At 36.2% G+C, this 27,254-nt stretch overlaps 1 protein-coding gene across 1 annotated transcript in view; it reads right to left on the bottom strand.

The window, feature by feature from the left end:
* Nucleotides 1-5,914, bottom strand: part of LOC148474223 (uncharacterized) — an 88,954-nt gene extending 83,040 nt beyond the window's left edge. Inside the window, exon 1 of the mRNA XM_088458916.1 lies at nt 5,832-5,914. The gene's annotated coding sequence lies outside the window, so the exon portion shown is untranslated. The remainder of the gene's footprint in view (nt 1-5,831) is intronic.
* Between the last annotated feature and the right edge of the window lie 21,340 nt (nt 5,915-27,254).

Raw genomic sequence — 27,254 nt, 5'->3', positions numbered from 1 at the left:
TTGGTTATGTACTCTGTAAGGTGCTGCGGAACACTTGTGGCACCATATAAATAAACGATAATAATAATAATTATTATTATTATACACCATATATACATTAAACACACACTGTATACATTATACACACACTATATACATTGTACACACTGTATACATTATACACACACACTACACATATAGCGTTCCCGCTAGGCTGTTTTAGCGGGGCACGGCGCCCTGCCCTCCTTCTGGAGGGCAAAAAGCGCCCTGCCCTTACAGCCTGCGGGAGCCGTTCTCACCCGCGGGACGCAGTGTCCCGCGGGTGGACAAACATGCGGTGATCCGGTCACCGCCGGAGAATAGACGCCGGGCGCATGCGCCCGGCATCTATTCTCCCTTTCTGCAGCGCTTGGGGGCTGCCCGGCATGTCCGTAAGCGCCGGGCACGCCCCCAAGTATGACGAAAAGGGGATGTGTATTATAGACACGCCCCCTTTTCATAACCATGCCCCCTTTTCGGGTACGCACGCCTTCGGCGCGCGCACAAGATTGCCCTCTCCAGTTCCGGCGCCCTGCCTGCCGCCGGAGCTAGAGGGAACACTACACATACACACACTATATACATTAGACACACTATATATTATATACACGCTATATACATTATACACACACTATACAGTATAAATACAATATATACATTATACACACACACACACACAATATATACATTATACACAAACTGTATACATTATACACACTATATGCATTACACACTATATATACATTATAAATACACTATATACATTGTACACACTATATGCATACATTATACACACACTATATACATTCTACACACTATATATACATTATACACACTATATACATTATATATACACATATTATACATTACATACACTATACACATTATATATATACATATTATACACATTACATACATTATACACATACACTACATTATACACACACTATATACATTATACACATACACTATATACATTAAACACACACACACTATACATTATACACACACACTATACATTATACACACTATATATACACATATTATACACACACTATACATTATACACACACTATATACATTATACACACACATTATATATACACATTGTTATATACATTACATTATATATACTATACATTATACACACACACTATATACATTATACACACACTATACATTATATACACATTGTTATATACATTACATTATATACACTATACATTATACACAGACACTATATACATTATACACACACTATACATTATACACACACACACTATACATTATACACATTGTTATATACATTACATTATATACACTATACAGTATAAACACACTATATACATTATACACACACATTATATATATATATTATATATACACATATTATACACTGTTATATACATTACATTATACACACTATATACATTATACACACACTATACATTATACACACATTATACACACTATACATTATACACATTGTTATATACATTACATTATACACACTATACATTATACACACACACTATACATTATACACACACTATATACATTATACACATTGTTATATACATTACATTATACACACTATACATTATACACACACACTATACATTATACACATTACATTATACACACACTATACATTATACACATAATATATATTATACACATTGTTATATACATTACATTATATACATTATACACTATACATTATACACACACACTATATACATTATACACACACACTATATACATATACACACACTGTACACATTATATATATTATACACATTGTTATATACATTACATTATACACACACACTATATACATTATACACACACTATACATTATACCCATTTACACTATACATTATACACACACACTATACATTATACACACACTATATACATATACACACACTATACATTATACCCATTTACACTATACATTATACACACACTATATACATATACACACACTAAACATTATACCCATTTACACTATACATTATACACACACTATATACATTATACACTATACACACACTATACATTATACACACACACTATACATTATATACACACTATATACATTATACACACACACTATACTTTATACACACATACATTATACACACACTATATACACTATACACACACTATACATTATACACACACTATACACATTATATATATTATACACATTGTTATATACATTACATTATACACACACACTATATACATTATACACACACTATACATTATACCCATTTACACTATACATTATACACACACACTATACATTATACACACACACTATACATTATACACACACTATATACATATACACACACTATACATTATACCCATTTACACTATACATTATACACACACTATATACATATACACACACTAAACATTATACCCATTTACACTATACATTATACACACACTATATACATTATACACTATACACACACTATACATTATACACACACACTATACATTATATACACACTATATACATTATACACACACACTATACTTTATACATACACTATACATTATACACACATACATTATACACACACTATATACACTATACACACACTATACATTATACACACACTATACACATTATATATATTATACACATTGTTATATACATTACATTATACACACACACTATATACATATACACACTATATACATTATACACACACACACTATACATTATACACACACTATACATTATACACACACTATACACTATATATTATACACATTGTTATATACATTACATTATACACACACACTATATACATATACACACTATATACATTATACATATTATACACATTGTTATATACATTACATTATACACACACACTATATACATATACACACTATATACATTATACACACACTATATACATTATACACACACTATATACATTATACACACACTATATACACTATACACACACTATACATTATACACACACTATATACACTATACACACACTATACACATTATACACATTATATATATTATACACATTGTTATATACATTACATTATACACACATTATACACACTATACACATTATATATATTATACACATTGTTATATACATTATACACACACACTATATACATTATACACACTATATACATTATACACACACTATACACATTATATATATTATACACATTGTTATATACATTATACACACACACTATATACATTATATATATTATACACATTGTTATATACATTATACACACACACTATACACACTATACACATTATATTATACACATTGTTATATACATTATACACACACACTATATACACTATACACACACTATACATTATACACACACTATACACATTATATATATTATACACATTGTTATATACATTATACACACACACTATATACATTATATACATTATACACACACTATATACACTATACACACACTATACATTATACACACACTATACACATTATATATATTATACACATTGTTATATACATTATCCACACACACTATATACATTATATACACACTATATACACTATACACACACTATACATTATACACACACTATACACATTATATATATTATACACATTGTTATATACATTATACACACACACACTATACATTATATACACTATACACACACTATACATTATACACACACTATACACATTATATATATTATACACATTGTTATATACATTATACACACACACTATATACATTATATACATTATACACACACTATATACACTATACACACACTATACATTATACACACACTATACACATTATATATATTATACACATTGTTATATACATTATACACACACACACTATACATTATATACATTATACACACACTATATACACTATACACACACTATACATTATACACACACTATACACATTATATATATTATACACATTGTTATATACATTATACACACACACTATATACATTATATACATTATACACACACTATATACACTATACACACACTATACATTATACACACACTATACACATTATATATATTATACACATTGTTATATACATTATACACACACACTATACATTATATACATTATACACACACTATATACACTATACACACACTATACATTATACACACACTATACACATTATATATATTATACACATTGTTATATACATTATACACACACACACTATACATTATATACATTATACACACACTATATACACTATACACACACTATACATTATACACACACTATACACATTATATATATTATACACATTGTTATATACATTATACACACACACTATATACATTATATACATTATACACACACTATATACACTATACACACACTATACATTATACACACACTATACACATTATATATATTATATACATTGTTATATACATTATACACACACACACTATACATTATATACATTATACACACACTATATACACTATACACACACTATACATTATACACACACTATACACATTATATATATTATACACATTGTTATATACATTATACACACACACTATATACATTATATACATTATACACACACTATATACACTATACACACACTATACATTATACACACACTATACACATTATATATATTATACACATTGTTATATACATTATACACACACACTATATACATTATATACATTATACACACACTATATACACTATACACACACTATACATTATACACACACTATACACATTATATATATTATACACATTATACACACACACTATATACATTATATACATTATACACACACTATATACACTATACACACACTATACATTATACACACACTATACACATTATATATATTATACACATTGTTATATACATTATACACACACACTATATACATTATATACATTATACACACACTATATACACTATACATTATACACACACTATACACATTATATATATTATACACATTGTTATATACATTATACACACACACACTATACATTATATACATTATACACACACTATATACACTATACACACACTATACATTATACACACACTATACACATTATATATATTATACACATTGTTATATACATTATACACACACACTATATACATTATATACATTATACACACACTATATACACTATACACACACTATACATTATACACACACTATACACATTATATATATTATACACATTGTTATATACATTATACACACACACTATATACATTATATACATTATACACACACTATATACACTATACACACACTATACATTATACACACACTATACACATTATATATATTATACACATTGTTATATACATTATACACACACACTATATACATTATATACATTATACACACACTATATACACTATACACACACTATACATTATACACACACTATACACATTATATATATTATACACATTGTTATATACATTATACACACACACTATATACATTATATACATTATACACACACTATATACACTATACACACACTATACATTATACACACACTATACACATTATATATATTATACACATTGTTATATACATTATACACACACTATATACACTATACACACACTATATACATTATACACACACTATACACATTATATATATTATACACATTGTTATATACATTATACACACACACTATATACATTATATACATTATACACACACTATATACATTATACACACACTATATACATTATACATTACCATCACAAGAAATTTCTTCTCTCCCTAAAGAGTCATGTGACCACTGCTGACATCACTTCCTATGAGTGGTCACACTGTTCAATCAGCTTTATTAGCAGGAAACAGAGAAACAGACTTTGCTGCTCTGAGCATGTCCTGATCTTCTGCCACATGGTCTATCTGTCACTGTCACATCTACATATACACACTCATATTATATACACATACTGTATATTATACACACTCATATTATATACACATACTGTATATTATACACACTCATATTATATACACATACTGTATATTATACACACTCATATTATATACACATACTGTATATTATACACACTCATATACACATACTGTATATTATACACACTCATATTATACACATTCACATATTATACACACTCATTATACACACTCATATTATACACACAGTCATATTATACACACTCATATTATATACACATACTGTATATTATACACACTCATATTATATACACATACTGTATATTATACACACTCATATTATACACATTCACATATTATACACACTCATTATACACACTCATATTATACACACAGTCATATTATACACACTCATATTATACACACTCATATTATATACACATACTGTATATTATACACACTCATATTATATACACATACTGTATATTATACACACTCATATTATATACACATACTGTATATTATACACACTCATATTATATACACATACTGTATATTATACACACTCATATACACATACTGTATATTATACACACTCATATTATACACATTCACATATTATACACACTCATTATACACACTCATATTATACACACAGTCATATTATACACACTCATATTATATACACATACTGTATATTATACACACTCATATTATATACACATACTGTATATTATACACACTCATATTATACACATTCACATATTATACACACTCATTATACACACTCATATTATACACACTCATATTATATACACATACTGTATATTATACACACTCATATTATATACACATACTGTATATTATACACACTCATATTATACACATTCACATATTATACACACTCATATTATACACACAGTCATATTATACACACTCATATTATACACACTCATATTATATACACATACTGTATATTATACACACTCATATTATATACACATACTGTATATTATACACACTCATATTATATACACATACTGTATATTATACACACTCATATTATATACACATACTGTATATTATACACACTCATATACACATACTGTATATTATACACACTCATATTATACACATTCACATATTATACACACTCATTATACACACTCATATTATACACACAGTCATATTATACACACTCATATTATATACACATACTGTATATTATACACACTCATATTATATACACATACTGTATATTATACACACTCATATTATACACATTCACATATTATACACACTCATTATACACACTCATATTATACACACTCATATTATATACACATACTGTATATTATACACACTCATATTATATACACATACTGTATATTATACACACTCATATTATACACATTCACATATTATACACACTCATATTATACACACATATTACCTACCCTCCAACATGACCCCTTCCATCAGGTACAAAACACTCTGCTCCTGGACTTCCCACCTAATGTATGATTGCAGTCACCTGTGTTTAACTAGGTAATAGATGAGACAGGTGTTTCACCACAGGTGTCTGGAGTCATCAATTAAGAAGGAAGTCCAGGAGCAGAGCATTTTGTACCGGATGGCAGGGGTCATGTTGGAGGGTCTGTAATATGAGTGTGTATAATATGTGTGTGTATAATATACAGTATGTGTGTATAATATGTGTGTGTGAAATATACAGTATATGTGTATAATATGTGTGTGTGTGTGTGTGTATAATATGAGTATAATATGAGTGTGTATGTGTGTGTAAAATATATAGTATGTGTGTATAATATACAGTATATGTGTATAATATGAGTGTGTATGTATGTGTATAATATGTGTGTGTATAATATACAGTATGTGTGTATAATATACAGTATGTGTGTATAATATGAGTGTGTATGTGTGTGTATAATATACAGTAGGTGTGTATAATGTCTATATGTGTGTATAATATGCAGTATGTGTGTATAATATGTGTGGGTATAATATACAGTATGTGTGAATAATATGAGTGTGTATAATATGTGTGTGTATAATATACAGTATGTGTATAATATGTGTGTGTATAATATGCAGTATGTGTGTATAATATATGTGTGTATAATATACAGTATGTGTGTATAATATGATTGTGTATGTGTGTGTATAGTAGGGTGTGTATAATATACAGTATGTGTGTATAATGTGTATATGTGTGTATAATATGCAGTATGTGTATATAATATGTGTGGGTATAATATACAGTATGTGTGTATAATATGTGTGTGTATAGTAGTGTGTGTATAATATACAGTATGTGTGTATAATATGCAGTATGTGTGTATAATATGTGTGTGTATAATATACAGTATGTGTGTATAATATGATTGTGTATGTGTGTGTATAGTAGTGTGTGTATAATATACAGTATGTGTGTATAATGTGTATATGTGTGTGTATAATATGCAGTATGTGTATAATATGTGTGTGTATAATATACAGTATGTGTGAATAATATGAGTGTGTATAATATGTGTGTGTATAATATACAGTATGTGTGAATAATGAGTGTGCATAATATGTGTGTGTATAATATGCAGTATGTGTGTATAATATGTGTGTGTATAATATGCAGTATGTGTGTATAATATGATTGTGTATGTGTGTGTATAGTAGTGTGTGTATAATATACAGTATGTGTGTATAATATGTGTGTGTATAATATACAGTATGTGTGTATAATATGATTGTGTATGTGTGTGTATAGTAGTGTGTGTATAATATACAGTATGTGTGTATAATATGTGTGTGTATAATATGTGTGTGTATAATATGCAGTATGTGTGTATAATATACAGTATGTGTGAATAATATGTGTGTGTATAATATGATTGTGTATGTGTGTGTATAGTAGTGTGTGTATAATATACAGTATGTGTGTATAATATGTGTGTGTATAATATGTGTGTGTATAATATGCAGTATGTGTGTATAATATACAGTATGTGTGAATAATATGTGTGTGTATAATATGCAGTATGTGTGTATAATATGTTTGTGTATAATACAGGCTTGCCTACCCTCCTGATTTGGCCAGAAGCCTCCCGATTTTCAGGTGCCGCTCCCGGCCCCTCGGAAAGGCAGGCAAGCCTCCTGGAAGCCTGCGACCGTCCCGTCCTCCCCCCAGAAAAAAATATAAACCACCGCAGTGGGGGGGTGACGTGATTCACGCTGTGTAGCGTCATTGTGGCCCGCCCCCTGTTTTACAATGCCGAAAATAACGGCATTGTGAAGAGGGGGCAAGGCCACGATGACGCAATCACGCAACTACGCGCCCAATGTGATGTCAATGGCCACCCCCACTGTTAGCCAACAATTGGCTCCCTCCTGGAAGGCTGGAGCTGATTGTCATCAAGTATGATATAATATACAGTATGTGTGTATAATATTTGTGTATATAATATACAGTATGTGTGTATAATATGTGTGTGTATAACATACATGCCTACCCTCCCGGTTTTCGCGGGAGGCTCCCGATTTTTCGGGTAACCCCCCGCACACCTGGAAGGGTAGGCATTTCTCCCGCATTCTGCCCACTTCCTAGTGAAGTGGGAAGAATTAGGAGAATTCCCGAAGCAATCGCGGGTCTCTGTGAAGGGGGCGGGGCTTAAGCTGTGATTCTGCATGAATCACAGCATTTGGCCCCGCGCCCTAAGTAAATTGTCCCCAATCGCTGCAATTTTACCATGAGGGGGCGGGGCTTAATGACGCGAATTGTCAAGCCCCGCCCCCGTCGGCCCCCTGCTGCTTCTCTTACCCGGGCTTCTCCCGGGAAGAGAATATTAAAGGTAGGCAACCCTGGTGTATAATATACAGTATGTGTGTATAATGTGTATAATATTTGTGTGTATAATATACAGTATGTGCATATAATGTGTATAATATGTGTGTGTATAATATGTGTGTGCCTGTATATACTGTATGTGTGTATATGTGTGTATAATATATTTGTGTATAATATACAGTATGTGCGTATAATGTGTATAATATGTGTGTGTATAATATACAGTATGTGCGTATAATGTGTATAATATGTGTGTGTATAATATACAGTATGTGCGTATAATGTGTATAATATGTGTGTGTATAATATGTGTTTGCCTGTATATACTGTATGTGTGTATAATATTTGTGTGTATAATATACAGTATGTGCATATAATGTGTATAATATGTGTGTGTATAATATGTGTGTGCCTGTATATACTGTATGTGTGTATATGTGTGTATAATATATGTGTGTATAATATACAGTATGTGCGTATAATGTGTGTGTATAATATACAGTATGTGCATATCATGTGTATAATATGTGTGTGTATAATATGTGTGTGCCTGTATATACTGTATGTGTGTATATGTGTGTATAATATATGTGTGTATAACATACAGTATGTGCGTATAATGTGTATAATATGTGTGTGTATAATATACAGTATGTGCGTATAATGTGTATAATATGTGTGTGTATAATATGTGTTTGCCTGTATATACTAGGGATGTGCGCCGGACCATTTTTGACGGATTTGGATTTGGATTTGGTTCTAATTCGTCGTCCGGCTTTGGATTTGGATTTGGATTTGCCAAACTGCGGTGACTGGCTTTGGATTTGGATTTGGATTTGGATTTGGATTTTTTTACAAAAATTGACAAAAAAAGCTAAAATCACATAAATTGGTCTTTTTTTTCTTCCTAGAGTATTATTAACCTCAATAACATTAATTTCCAGTCAATTTAGACCATATCACAGCTTATAATATTGTTTTCAACATTATTGGCCAAAGGTTGCAGTGAGCTGACTGGTTACTAAGCGACAAAGCAGCGGCACAACGACACAGACACCACAGTATAAAGCACATCTATGACACATTGCCACACAGCAGTGGCAGAAATGAAAAGTAGTGCACCCACCCAGTGGGGTACGGCCAGCAGAGTCACAGTACTTGTTTACAAAGTGGGCTACGGCCCTAGGAGTCACAGTGCACAATCTTATTAGCATTACACCGCACATAGGGCCTGATTCACATTACACCATAAAGTAGTGTCTCTTATTTATGTTACGACACACAGTAGTGCCCCTTTTACACAATGCCCACAGTAGTGACCCTTTTACACAATGCCCACAGTAGCGGTGTCCCTTACACAATGTCCCCCAGCAGTGGTGCCCCCTATGCAGTCCCCTTAGTAGTACGGTCCACTATGCAGTGCCCCCAGTTGAATGCTCCCCAGTAGTATGCCCCCCATTAGCAGGCCCCCCCAGTAGTATGTCCCCCATTAGCAGGCCCCCCCAGTAGTATGCCCCCCATTAGCATGCCACCCAGTAGTATGCCCCCCCAGTAGTATGGCTCCCCCAGTAGTATGGCTCCCCCAGTAGCAGGCCCCCCCAGTAGTAGCCCCCCTGTAGTATGGGCCCCCCCTGTAGTATGGCTCCCCCAGTAGTATGGCTCCCCCAGTAGCAGGCCCCCCCAGTAGTAGGCTGCTCCAGTAGTAGCCCCCCCTGTAGTATGGGCCCCCCCTGTAGTATGGCCCCCCCTGTAGTAGGCCCCCCCAGTAGTATGGCCCCCCCCAGTAGCAGGCCCCTCAGTAGTATGGCCCCCCCAGTAGCAGACCCCCCCCAGTAGTATAGCCCCCCCCCAGTAGCAGGCCCCTCTGTAGTATGGCCCCCCAGTAGTATAGCCCTGCCCAGTAGCAGACCCCCCCCAGTAGTGCAGACCCCCCCAGTAGTATAGCCCCCCCCCAGTAGCAGGCCCCTCTGTAGTATGGCCCCCCAATAGTGCAGATCCCCCCCAGTAGTATGGCCCCCCAGTAGCAGACCCCCCCCCAGTAGTATAGCCCCCCCAGTAGCAGGCCCCTCTGTAGTATGGCCCCCCCAGTAGTATTGCCTCCCCCAGTAGCAGACCCCCCCCAGTAGTGCAGACCCCCCCCAGTAGTATAGCCCCCCCAGTAGCAGGCCCCTCTGTAGTATGGCCCCCCCAGTAGTATAGCCCCCCCCCAGTAGCAGACCCCCCCAGTAGTGCAGACCCCCCCCCCCAGTAGCGCCCCCGGACCTTTGACAAGTAAAAAAATAAAAAAAATAAAACTTACCTGTATCCCCGCTCCCGCGCCGTCCGCTCTGTCACACGCTGAGGAGGGAGCCGGAAGACGGAGCTCATGTGTGAGCTCCAGCCGGCTCCCTCCGTGCAGCAGCCAATGAGAGTCTGTGTGACTCTCATTGGCTGCTGTAACAAACACACAGCTGCCGCTGGCGGCTGTGTGTCTGTGTCTGTGTAGGGCAGAGCGCTATCACTGCGCTCTGCCCTACACGCGAGGAGACCTGATGTCGGATTCTCTAGTGAGAATCCGACATCAGGCGGCCGCCGTTCGGCCCCGAACGGGGATCCGAGTCAGGCGGTGAACACCCGAACAGGGTTCGGGTGGACTCGGATCCCCAATGTTCGGAGCGGTTCGGATTCCACAGAATCCGAACCGCTCATCTCTATATTATACACACACATATTATACACACATAGTATACACATTATACACACATACTGTATATTTTACATACATGTTATACACACATACTGTATTTTATACACACATATTATACACACACATATTATACACATTATTCACACATGTTATACACACATATTACAAACACATATTATACACACACATATTATATACACCCATATTATACACATATTGTATATAATACGCACTCATATTATACACACCCTTATTATACACACACATTGTACACACATACTGTATATTATACACATATTATACACAACCATATTATACACACATACTGTCTATTTTACACACATATTATACACACATGCTGTATATTATACACATACATATTATACAGATACACATATTATACACATTATACACACATACTGGTTATTATATACAAACATATTATACACACACACTGTATATTATACACACACATATTATACACACATACTGTATATTATACACACTCATATTATACACACTCTACTATACACACACATTATACACACTCATATTATACACACATACTGTATATTCTACACACTCATATTATACACACACATACACACTCATATTATACACACACATACACACTGATATTATACACACTCATATTATACACACACAATGTATATTATACATACACATATTATACACACACACTGTATATAATACACACTCATATTATACACATATATTATACACACACACTGTATATTATACACACTCATATAATACACACTCATATTATACACACACATTATACACACATACTGTATATTATACACACTCATATTATACACACTCATATTATACACACATACTGTATATTATACACACTCATATTATATACACACACTGTATATTATACACACACATATTATACACACAAACTGTATATAATACAAACTCATATTATACACACACACACATATTATACACACATACTGTATATTATACACACACATATTATACACACAAACTGTATATAATACACACTCATATTATACACACACATATTGTACACACACATACACACTCATATTATACACACACATATTATATACACACAATGTATATTATACACACACATATTATACACAAACTGTATATAATACACACTCATATTATACACACACATACACACACATATTATACACACACACTGTATATAATACACACTCATATTATACACACTCATTATACACACACATACACACTCATATTATATACACACATATTATACACATATATTACACACACACACTGTATATTATACACACTCATATAATACACACTCTTATTATACACACACATATACACATACACATATTATACACACATATATATTATACACACATATTACACATATATTATACACACACATATTACACACACATACTGTAAATTATACACACACACATATTATACACACATACTCTATATTATACACACACATATTATACACACATAGCATACACATTATACACACATACTGTATATTATACATACATGTTATACACACATACTGTATTTTATACACACATATTATACACACACATATTATACACATTATTCACACATGTTATACACATATAATACACACTCATATTATACACACACATACACACTCATATTATACACACACATATTATACACACACTGTATATTATACACACTCATATTATACACACACATATTATACACACATACTGTATATTATACACACTCATATTATACACACTCATACTATACACACATACTGTATATTATACACACTCATATTATACACACACTGTATATTATACACACACATATTATACACACAAACTGTATATAATACAAACTCATATTATACACACACACATTATACACACACACTGTATATTATACACACACATATTATACACACAAACTGTATATAATATACTCTGATATTATACACACACATATTGTACACACACATATTATACACACACATACACACTCATATTATACACACACATATTATATACACACAATGTATATTATACACACACATATTATACACACAAACTGTATATAATACAGACTCATATTATACACACATACACACACATATTATACACACACACTGTATATTATACACACTCATATTATACACACACATATTATACACACACACATATTATACACACTTATACACACACATACACATTATACACACACATATTACACACATTATACACACACATATTATACACACATATATTATACACAAACATATTATACACACTCATATTATACACACATATTATACACACTCATATACACACACATTATACACATATTATACACATTATACACACATATATTATACACACACATATTACACACACATACTGTATATTATACACACACATATTATACACACATACTCTATATTATACACAACACATATTATACACACATAGTATACACATTATACACACATACTGTATATTATACATACATGTTATACACACATACTGTATTTTATACACACATATTATACACACACATATTATACACATTATTCACACATATTATACACACATATTACAAACACATATTATACACACACACATATTATATACACCCATATTATACACATACTGTATATAATACGCACTCATATTATACACACCCTTATTATACACACACATTGTACACACATACTGTATATTATACACATATTATACACAACCATATTATACACACATACTGTCTATTTTACACACATATTATACACACATGCTGTATATTATACACACACATATTATACAGATATGTTATACACACACACTGTATATTATACACACATATAATACACACTCATATTATACACACACATATTATACACATATATTATACACACACACATATTATACACACACATACACATTATACACACACATAATACACACATATTATACACACATATTATACACACATATATTATACACAAACATATTATACACACTCATATTATACACACATATTATACACACTCATATACACACACATTATACACATTATATACTGGCTCATTTCTTAAAGGGTGGTGTAACCCACAAAGTGCACTACTCTCCAGCAAAAATAAAATAATATTTTCTGTGTTTGTGTGCGCTTTAGCCGCACGTATATATATCAATATAACATAAATGGAGGACCAAACTTTCTCCGATAAAAATAAAATAGGGAAAGATCAAGAACCACTTCCTCCTAGTGCTGTTGCTGCTGCTGGGAGTTGTTCATCATCCCAGAGAGGAAGTAGGAACATCACTACTTTTACTAAACAATTGACCCTCCAACAGTCCCTAGCGATGAGGATGAAGTACGACAGCAGTCATCCTGAAGCAAAACGTATAACTGAGGCCTTGACTGCTATGTTGGTGTTAGACGTGCGTCCGGTATCCGACATTAGTGCAGTGGGATTTAGACAATTGATGGAGGTAGTGTGTCCTCGGTTCCAAATCCCGTCTAGATTCCACCTGCATCCTCAAAGCAGCAGTGACAAGCGTGCGTCTGTCTGTTAAAGGGTGGTGACACCCTCAAAGTGTGCTACACAAACAATTAAAATATTGTTCTTTTTTTTTGGTCTTTGTGAAATGTGTGGGCTGTAGCCGCACCTGCATCCTTAAAGCAGCAGCGACAAGCGTGCGTCTGTCTGTTAAAGGGTGGTGACACCCTCAAAGTGTGCTACACAAACAATTAAAATATTGTTCTTTTTTTTTCTGTCTTTGTGAATTGTGTGGGCTGTAGCCGCACCTGCATCCTTAAAGCAGCAGCGACAAGCGTGCGTCTGTCTGTTAAAGGGTGGTGACACCCTCAAAGTGTGCTACACAAACAATTAAAATATTGTTCTTTTTTTTTTGGTCTTTGTGAAATGTGTGGGCTGTAGCCGCACCTGCATCCTTAAAGCAGCAGCGACAAGCATGCGTCTGTCTGTTAAAGGGTGGTGTAACCCACAAAGTGCACTACTCTCCAGCAAAAATAAAATAATATTTTCTGTGTTTGTGTGCGCTTTAGCCGCACGTATATATATCAATATAACATAAATGGAGGACCAAACTTTCTCCGATAAAAATAAAATAGGGAAAGATCAAGAACCACTTCCTCCTAGTGCTGTTGCTGCTGCTGGGAGTTGTTCATCATCCCAGAGAGGAAGTAGGAACATCACTACTTTTACTAAACAATTGACCCTCCAACAGTCCCTAGCGATGAGGATGAAGTACGACAGCAGTCATCCTGAAGCAAAACGTATAACTGAGGCCTTGACTGCTATGTTGGTGTTAGACGTGCGTCCGGTATCCGACATTAGTGCAGTGGGATTTAGACAATTGATGGAGGTAGTGTGTCCTCGGTTCCAAATCCCGTCTAGATTCCACCTGCATCCTCAAAGCAGCAGTGACAAGCGTGCGTCTGTCTGTTAAAGGGTGGTGACACCCTCAAAGTGTGCTACACAAACAATTAAAATATTGTTCTTTTTTTTTGGTCTTTGTGAAATGTGTGGGCTGTAGCCGCACCTGCATCCTTAAAGCAGCAGCGACAAGCGTGCGTCTGTCTGTTAAAGGGTGGTGACACCCTCAAAGTGTGCTACACAAACAATTAAAATATTGTTCTTTTTTTTTCTGTCTTTGTGAATTGTGTGGGCTGTAGCCGCACCTGCATCCTTAAAGCAGCAGCGACAAGCGTGCGTCTGTCTGTTAAAGGGTGGTGACACCCTCAAAGTGTGCTACACAAACAATTAAAATATTGTTCTTTTTTTTTTGGTCTTTGTGAAATGTGTGGGCTGTAGCCGCACCTGCATCCTTAAAGCAGCAGCGACAAGCATGCGTCTGTCTGTTAAAGGGTGGTGACACCCTCAAAGTGTGCTACACAAACAATTAAAATATTGTTCTTTTTTTTTTGGTCTTTGTGAAATGTGTGGGCTGTAGCCGCACCTGCATCCTTAAAGCAGCAGCGACAAGCGTGCGTCTGTCTGTCTGTTAAATACACAAAATGTATATTATACACACACATATTATACACACAAACTGTATATAATACAGACTCATATTATACACACATACACACACATATTATACACACACACTGTATATTATGCACACTCATATTATACACACACACATATTATACACACACATACACATTATACACACACATATTACACACATTATACACACACATATTATACACACATATTTTATACACAAACATATTATACACACTCATATTATACACACATATTATACACACTCATATACACACACATTATACACATTATATACATATATTATACATACATATATTATACACATATATTATACACGCACATATTACACACATATTTTACACACACATATTACACACACATAATATACATTATACACACATATATTATACACACACATACTCTATATTATACACACACATATTATACACATTATACACACATATATTATACACACACATATTACACACACATACTGTATATTATACACACACATATTATACACACATACTCTATATTATACACAACACATATTATACACACATAGTATACACATTATACACACATACTGTATATTATACATACATGTTATACACACATACTGTATTTTATACACACATATTATACACACACATATTATACACATTATTCACACATATTATACACATATATTACAAACACATATTATACACACACACATATTATATACACCCATATTATACACATACTGTATATAATACGCACTCATATTATACACACCCTTATTATACAGACACATTGTACACACATACTGTATATTATACACATATTATACACAACCATATTATACACACATACTGTCTATTTTACACACATATTATACACACATGCTGTATATTATACACATACATATTATACAGATACACATATTATACACATTATACACACATACTGGTTATTATACACACACATTATACAAACACATATTATTCACACAAACATTATACACACATACTGTATATTATACACACACATTATATACACATACTGTATATTATACACACACATTATATACACACATTTTAAACACATACTGTATATTATACACACACATATTATACACACCCTTATTATACACACACATTGTACACACATACTGTTTATTATACACATATTATACACAACCATATTATACACACATACTGTCTATTTTACACACATATTATACACACATGCTGTATATTATACACACACATATTATACAGATATGTTATACACACACACTGTATATTATACACACTCATATAATACACACTCATATTATACACACACATATTATACACACACACATATTATACACACACATACACATTATACACACACATATTACACACATATTATACACACACATATTATACACACATATATTATACACAAACATATTATACACACTCATATTATACACACTCATATACACACACATTATACACATTATATACATATATTATACATACATATATTATACACATATATTATACACGCACATATTACACACATATTTTACACACACATATTACGCACACATATTATACACATTATACACACATATATTATACACACATACTCTATATTATACACACACATATTATACACATTATACACACATATATTATACACACACATATTACACACACATACTGTATATTATACACACACATATTATACACACATACTCTATATTATACACACACATATTATACACACATAGTATACACATTATACACACATACTATATATTATACATACATGTTATACACACATACTGTATTTTATGCACACATATTATACACACACATATTATACACATTATTCACACATATTATACACATATATTACAAACACATATTATACACACACACATATTATATACACCCATATTATACACATACTGTATATAATACGCACTCATATTATACACACCCTTATTATACAGACACATTGTACACACATACTGTATATTATACACATATTATACACAACCATATTATACACACATACTGTCTATTTTACACACATATTATACACACATGCTGTATATTATACACATACATATTATACAGATACACATATTATACACATTATACACACATACTGGTTATTATACACACACATTATACAAACACATATTATTCACACAAACATTATACACACATACTGTATATTATACACACACATTATATACACATACTGTATATTATACACACACATTATATACACACATTTTAAACACATACTGTATATTATACACACACATATTATACACACACATACACATTATACACACATACTGTATATTATACACACACATATACATACACATATTTTACACATTATACACACACATATACACACATACTGTATATTATACACACACATTATATACACATACTGTATATTATACACACACATATTATACACACACATATACACATATACTGTATATTATACACAAACATATTATACACATTATGCACACATACTGTATATTATACACACATATTATACACATTATACACACATACTATATTTTATACACACACATATGCACACATATATACATTATGCACACATACTGTATATTATACACACACATATTATACACACATTATACACACATACTGTATATTATACACATATATTATACACACATACTGTATATTAAACACACACATATACACACATATTATATACATTATACACACATATTGTATATTATACACACACATATTATACATACATACTGTATATTATACACACAAATTTTATACACTTTATACTAGGGGTGAGCGGGTTCGGATTTCTGAAATCCGAACCCCCCCGAGCCTCCCCGATCTGAGGCCGATCCGAGTCAGGCTCGACTTTTCCCGCCTGACTCGTATCTGAAATCGAGGCAAAACGTCATCATCCCGCCTTCCTGGTCTCGCTGGTTTTGGATTCTATATAAGGTCCCCGCATCGGTGCCATTTTCTCACTCGGCTGTGGACAGTGAAGAGGGAGGGTGGGAGTTAGGGCTGGCTGGGCTGTGTAGTGTTGTGCTGCACTGTGCTGCTGTTGTCCATAGGGGCTGTGTCCACTCCTCCAAAGTCCATAGGGGCTGGCTGTGTTGTGCTGTGCTGCTGTTGTCCATAGGGGCTGGCTGTGTTGTGCTGTGCTGCTGTTGTCCATAGGGGCTGGCTGTGTTGTGCTGTGCTGCTGTTGTCAATAGGGGCTGGCTGTGTTGTGCTGTGCTGCTGTTGTCCATAGGGGCTGTGTCCACTCCAGCAAATCCATAGGGGCTGGCTGGACTGTGTTGTGCAGTCAGTTATCCATAGGGGCTGTGTCCACTCCAAAGTCCTGTGCAGTGTCCCAGTCCTAAAGGGGTGCTGTAGTGTTGTCCAGGGGGTGCTCTGTCCATCAGGGGTGCTCCCCCCATGTGCAAAAAAAATAAATATTTTTTCTGTGTTTGTGAATTGTGTGCGCAGTAGCCGCACGTGCATCAACAAAGTAGCGCCAAGCGTGTGCCTGTGTCATAAGTAAAGGGCCGGCTGGCTTGTCTGTTAAAGGGTGCTGTATCCCCCAAAGTGCACTCCAAACAAAATAAAAAAACATATTTTTTTGTGTTTGTGAATTGTGTGCGTAGTAGCGGCATGTGTATCAACAAAGTAGCGCCAAGCGTGCACCTGTGTCATAAGTAAAGGGCCGGCTGGCTTGTCCGTTAAAGGGTGCTGTAACCCCCAAAGTGCAATCCAAACCAAATAAAAAATTCTCCATTTTTTTTTTTTTTTGTGAATTGGGTGGGTTGTAGCTGCACGTGCATCAACAAAGGAGCAGCGCCAAGCGTGCGCCTGTGTCCCATAAGTAAAGGGCTGGCTGGCTCATTTCTTAAAGGGTGGTGTAACCCACAAAGTGCACTAGTCTCCAACAAAAATAAAAAAATATTTTCTGTGTTTGTGTGTGCCTTAGCCGCACGTATATATCAATATAACATAAATGGAGGACCAAACTTTCTCCGATAAAAATAAAATAGGGAAAAGATCAAGAAACACTTCCTCCTAGTGCTGAAGCTGCTGCCACTAGTCATGACATAGACGATAACATGCCATCAACGTCGTCTGCCAAGGCCGATGCCCATTGTCATAGTAGAGGGCATATACAATCCCAAATGACAAAGTTCAGGAAAATGACCTTGAAAAAAACATTTAAATCATCTGAGGAGAACCGTAAACTTGCCAATATGCCATTTATGACTTGGAGTGGCAAGGAACGGCTAAGGTCTTTCCCTATGTTCATGACTAGTGGTTCAGCTTCACATGACGATGGAAGCCCTCCTCCCTCTAAAAAAATCAAATGAGTTAAGCTGGCAAAAGCACAGCAAAGAACTGTGCATTCTAAGAAGATATCACAAATCCCCAAGGAGAGTCCAAGTGTGGTGACGGTTGCGATGCCTGACCTTCCCAGCACTGGACAGGAAGAGGTGGCTCTTTCCACCATTTGCACACCCTCTGCAAGTGCTGAAAGGAGCACCCACAGTCCACTTGATGAAATGCAAATTGAAGATGTCACTGTTGAAGTACAACAGGATGAGGATACTGGTGTAGCTGGTGCTGAGGAGGAAGTTGGCGAGGAGGATTCTGATGGTGATGTGGTTTGTTTAAATCAGGCTCCGGGGGAGACAGTTGTTGTCCGTGGGATGAAAAAGCCCATCACGGTCATGCCTGGGCAGAAGACCAAACATTTCACCTCTTTGGTCTGGCAATATTTCTATCCAAATCCGGACAACAACTGTCTTGCCATATGTACCATATGTAAAGGTGAAATAAGTAGGGGTAGGGACGTTAACCACCTAGGAACATCCACCCTTATACGGCATGGTCAAGTTCAGAAACTTTGGCTAAGACCGTAAGCAGTCCAGGGACACCTAAATCCCGTTGTCCTGTTGTATCCAAGCACCTGCAAACCACACCGTCAACTCCCTCCTCATCAATTTCCTCCTTAGTCAGGATCAGAAGTAGTCCTTCAGGCCATGTCACTGGCATGACTGACTCTCCTATCCGGGATTCCTCCGGGGGATCCTGCATTGCTACCCCTACTGCTGCCACTGCTGCTGTTGCTACTGGGAGTCGTTCATCATCCCAGAGAGGAAGTAGGAACACCACTACTTTTACTAAACAATTGACCCTCCAACAGTCCTTAGCGAGGAGGATGAAGTATGACAGCAGTCATCCTGAAGCAAAACGTATAACTGAGGCCTTGACTGCTATCTTGGTGTTAGACATGCGTCCGGTATCTGCCATTAGTGCAGTGGGATTTAGACAATTGATGGAGGTAGTGTGTCCCCGGTTCCAAATCCTGCCTAGATTCCACTTCACTAGGCAGGCGACACCGAGACTGTACAGAAACGTCAGATAAAGTGTCCTCAGTGTCCTGAAAAAATGCGGTTGTACCCAATGTCCACTTAACCACGAACATGTGGACAAGTGGAACAGGGCAGACTAAGGACTATATGACTGTGACAGACCACAGCAGCGTCACCAGTAGCAGCATCTCAGAAACGCCAGCTCGTTCCAAGGCAGGCTACGCTGTGTATCACCGGTTTCAATAAGAGACACACCACCGACAACCTCTTAGAGAAACTGAGGGAAATCATCGCCCAGTGGCTTACCCCACTTAGACTCTCCTGGGGATTTGTGATATCTGACAACGCCACCAATATTGTGCGGGCATTACATCTGGGCAAATTCCAGCACGTCCCATGTTTTGCTCACACAATAAACTTGGTGGTGCAGATTTTTCTGAAAAGCAGCAGGGGCATGCAGGAGACGCTTTGGGTGGCCCGAAAAATTTCTGGCCACTTTCACCATTCAGCGACTGCGTGCCAAAGACTGGAGCGCCAGCAAACACTCTTGAACCTGCCCCACCATAACCTGAAGCAAGAGGTTGTAACGCAGTGGAACTCAACCCTCTATATGCTTCAGAGGATGGAGGAGCAGCAAAAGGCAATTCAAGCCTATACATCCACCTATGACATTGGCAAAGGAGGGGGTATGCACCTGACTCAAGCGCAGTGGAGAATGATTTCCATGTTGTGCAAGGTTCTCCAGCCCTTCGAACTTGCCACACGTGAAGTCAGTTCAGACACTGCCAGCTGGAGTCAGGTCATTCCTCTCATCAGGCTTTTGCAGAAGCAGCTGGAGAAAGTGAAGGAGGAGCTAAGACGGAGCGATTCTGCTCGGCATGTGTGACTTGTGGATGAAGCCCTTCATTCGCTTTGCCAGGATTCCAGGGTGGTCAATCTGTTGAAATCAGACCACTACATTTTGGCCACCGTGCTCGATCCTAGGTTTAAAGCCTATGTGGTGTCTCTCTTTCCGGCCGACACAAGCCTGCAGAGGTGCAAAGACCTGCTGGTGAAAACACTATCAGCTGAAGCAGAACGTGACACATCAACAGCTCCTTCTTCATTTTCTCCCGCAACTGGGGCTACCAGGAAAAAACTTAGGTGGCCTAAGCAACCCGCTGGCAGTGATGCAGGGCAGGCAGGACCAAGTTTGGACATCTGGTCTGGACTGAAGGACCTGGCAACAATTTCTAACATGTCTACTGTCACTGCATATGATACTGTCACCATTGACAGAATGGTGGAGGATTACATCGGTGACACCATCCAAGTAGGCATGTCAGACAGTCCGTACCTGTACTGGCAGGAAAAAGAGGCAATTTGGAGGCCCCTGTACAAACTGGCTCTATTTTACCTGAGTTGCCCCCCCTCCAGTGTGTACTCCGAAAGGCGTAAGAGGGTGCTTCCACAAAATGTGGAGAAGATAATGTTCATAAAAATGAATTATCAACTCTTTCAGGGAGACCAGCCTCCAGAACGTACAGAGGGACCTGTGGTGGTGGATTCCAGCGGGGACGAATTAATACTATGTGAGGATGAGGATGTACACAACACTGAAGAGGGTGAGGAATCGGTGGATGAGGAGGATGAGGACGACATCTTGCTTCTGTAGAGCCAGTTTGTGCAGGGACAGATTAATTGCCAGCTTGTTTTGTGGGGGCCCAAATGAACCAATCATTTCATCCACAGTCATGTGGCAGATCCTGGCGCTGAAATGATTGTTTTTTTAAAGTGTGCATGTCCTATTTATACAACATAAGGGTGGGTGGGAGGGCCCAAGGACAATTCCATCTTGAATTATGTACTGTTTGGGGCCTAGTTTTTCAAACTGCCATCCTGTCTGCCACTGCAGTGTCACTCCTAGATGGGCCACGTGTTTGTGCCGCCCACTCGTGTCGCTTAGCATAGTCATCCAGCTACCTTGGTGCAACCTTTTGGACATAACACTATTGTGAGGTGTTCAGAATAGACTGGAAATGAGTGCAAATTAAGGTTATTGAGGTTAATAATAGCATATGAGCAGAAAAATCCACAAATTCTGTGATTTTAGCTGTTTTTATGCTTTTTTAAAAAAAAATACAGATCCAAAACCCAGAACTCAAAACACGGAAGGGTGGTTATGGCAAAAACAATCCAGATCCAAAACACGAAGAAAGATCCAAAACCAAAACACGAAAAGTGGCCACTGCACACCCCTACATTATACACACATACTGCATATTATACACACACATATTATATTACCTCTATGCTGATGACACACAACTATACCTCTCCTCTCCTGAACTCTCCCCTTCTGTCCTCTCTCAGGTAACCAGTTGCCTCTCCGCCATCTCTTCCTGGATGTCTGAGCACTCTCTGAAGCTCAACATGGACAAAACCGAACTCATCATCTTTCCCCCTAATAGAGTTTCCACTCCAACCAATTTCACTATCACTGTTGATAACACAATCATCTCCCCTATCCCCCAACTTCGCTGCTTGCGTGTTACCCTTGACTCCACCCTCTCCTTCACCCTCACATTCAATCTCTGGCTCAATCCTGTTGGCTCCAGCTATGCAACATCGCTCATATTAGGCCTTTCCTCTCCCAGAATGCTACCAAACTGATTATTCATTCACTAATCATTTCTCGGCTTGACTACTGCAACCTTCTCCTTACTGGCCTCCCACGTTGCCATCTTACTCCCCTCCAGTCTGTTCTCAATGCGGCAGCTAGACTTATCTTCCTCTCCCGCTGTTTCACTTCTGCTGCTCCCCTCTGCCAAAACCTCCACTGGCTCAGATTCCCCTACAGAATCCTCTTCAAACTCCTCACCTTCACATACAAGGCCCTCGCTAACTCTACTGTTCCCTACATCTCCAACCTCATCTCCTTACATACTCCCTCCCGCTCACTTCGGTCTACCAATGACTGTTACCTCTCCTCCACCCTGGTTACTTCATCTCATGCTCGTATCCAAGATTTTGCTCGTGCAGCCCCCTTCACTGGAATGAGATCCCTCGCTCGATTAGGCTCTGCCCGACCTTGCAGAGCTTCAAACGTGCACTGAAAACCCACCTGTTCATCAAAGCATACCCTTCCCCACATAACCATCACCAAGTCTCTGTCCCTCCTGCCTCAGCCATCTCTACCTCGCCTACTTCCTGTACTCAGGTCCCCCTCTACACACTCATCCCTCATGTCATCTGTCAGTCTCCCCTCTCCCCTAGATTGTAAGCTCCTAGGTAGGAGCAGGGTCCTCCTCCCTCCTGTCTCACAGCCCTCTTCTCTAGCACTTCTATGACAGCCTTCACCTTCCCAGCTGTACTGTGTATGGAGAATTGTGTTGCTATTTGTTACTTGTGTTCTGTTTATAAGTTGGTTACTGTATTGTAATGTAATGTTCTGTGTACCCTTTACTGTATGTACGGCGCTGCGGACCACTTGTGGCGCCCAAAAAAATATAATGTAATAATAATAATAATAATAATAATAATAATAATAATATATACACACATATATTATACACACATACAGTATATACAGGCACACACATATTATACGCACATACTGTATATTATACACAAATATTATACACATTATACACACATACTGTATATTATACACACACATATTATACACATTATACGCACATACTGTATATTATACACACATATATTATACACACATATACACACATACAGTATATACAGGCACACACATATTATACACACACATATTATACACATTATATGCACATACTGTATATTATACACACAAATATTATACATACATACAGTATATACTAGAGATGAGCGGTTCGGATTCTGTGGAATCCGAACCGCTCCGAACATTGGGGATCCGAGTCCACCCGAACCCTGTTCGGGTGTTCACCGCCTGACTCGGATCCCCGTTCGGGGCCGAACGGCGGCCGCCTGATGTCGGATTCTCACTAGAGAATCCGACATCAGGTCTCCTCGCGTGTAGGGCAGAGCGCAGTGATAGCGCTCTGCCCTACACAGACACAGACACACAGCCGCCAGCGGCAGCTGTGTGTTTGTTACAGCAGCCAATGAGAGTCACACAGACTCTCATTGGCTGCTGCACGGAGGGAGCCGGCTGGAGCTCACACATGAGCTCCGTCTTCCGGCTCCCTCCTCAGCGTGTGACAGAGCGGACGGCGCGGGAGCGGGGATACAGGTAAGTTTTATTTTTTTTATTTTTTTAC

This window comes from Taudactylus pleione, unplaced genomic scaffold (assembly GCF_031769625.1).
Source record: "Taudactylus pleione unplaced genomic scaffold, aTauple2 ptg000867l, whole genome shotgun sequence".
In the NCBI taxonomy this organism is placed as follows: domain Eukaryota; kingdom Metazoa; phylum Chordata; class Amphibia; order Anura; family Myobatrachidae; genus Taudactylus; species Taudactylus pleione.
The sequence above is the reverse complement of the archived record's forward strand: the minus strand, read 5'-3'. Positions and strand labels throughout refer to the sequence as shown.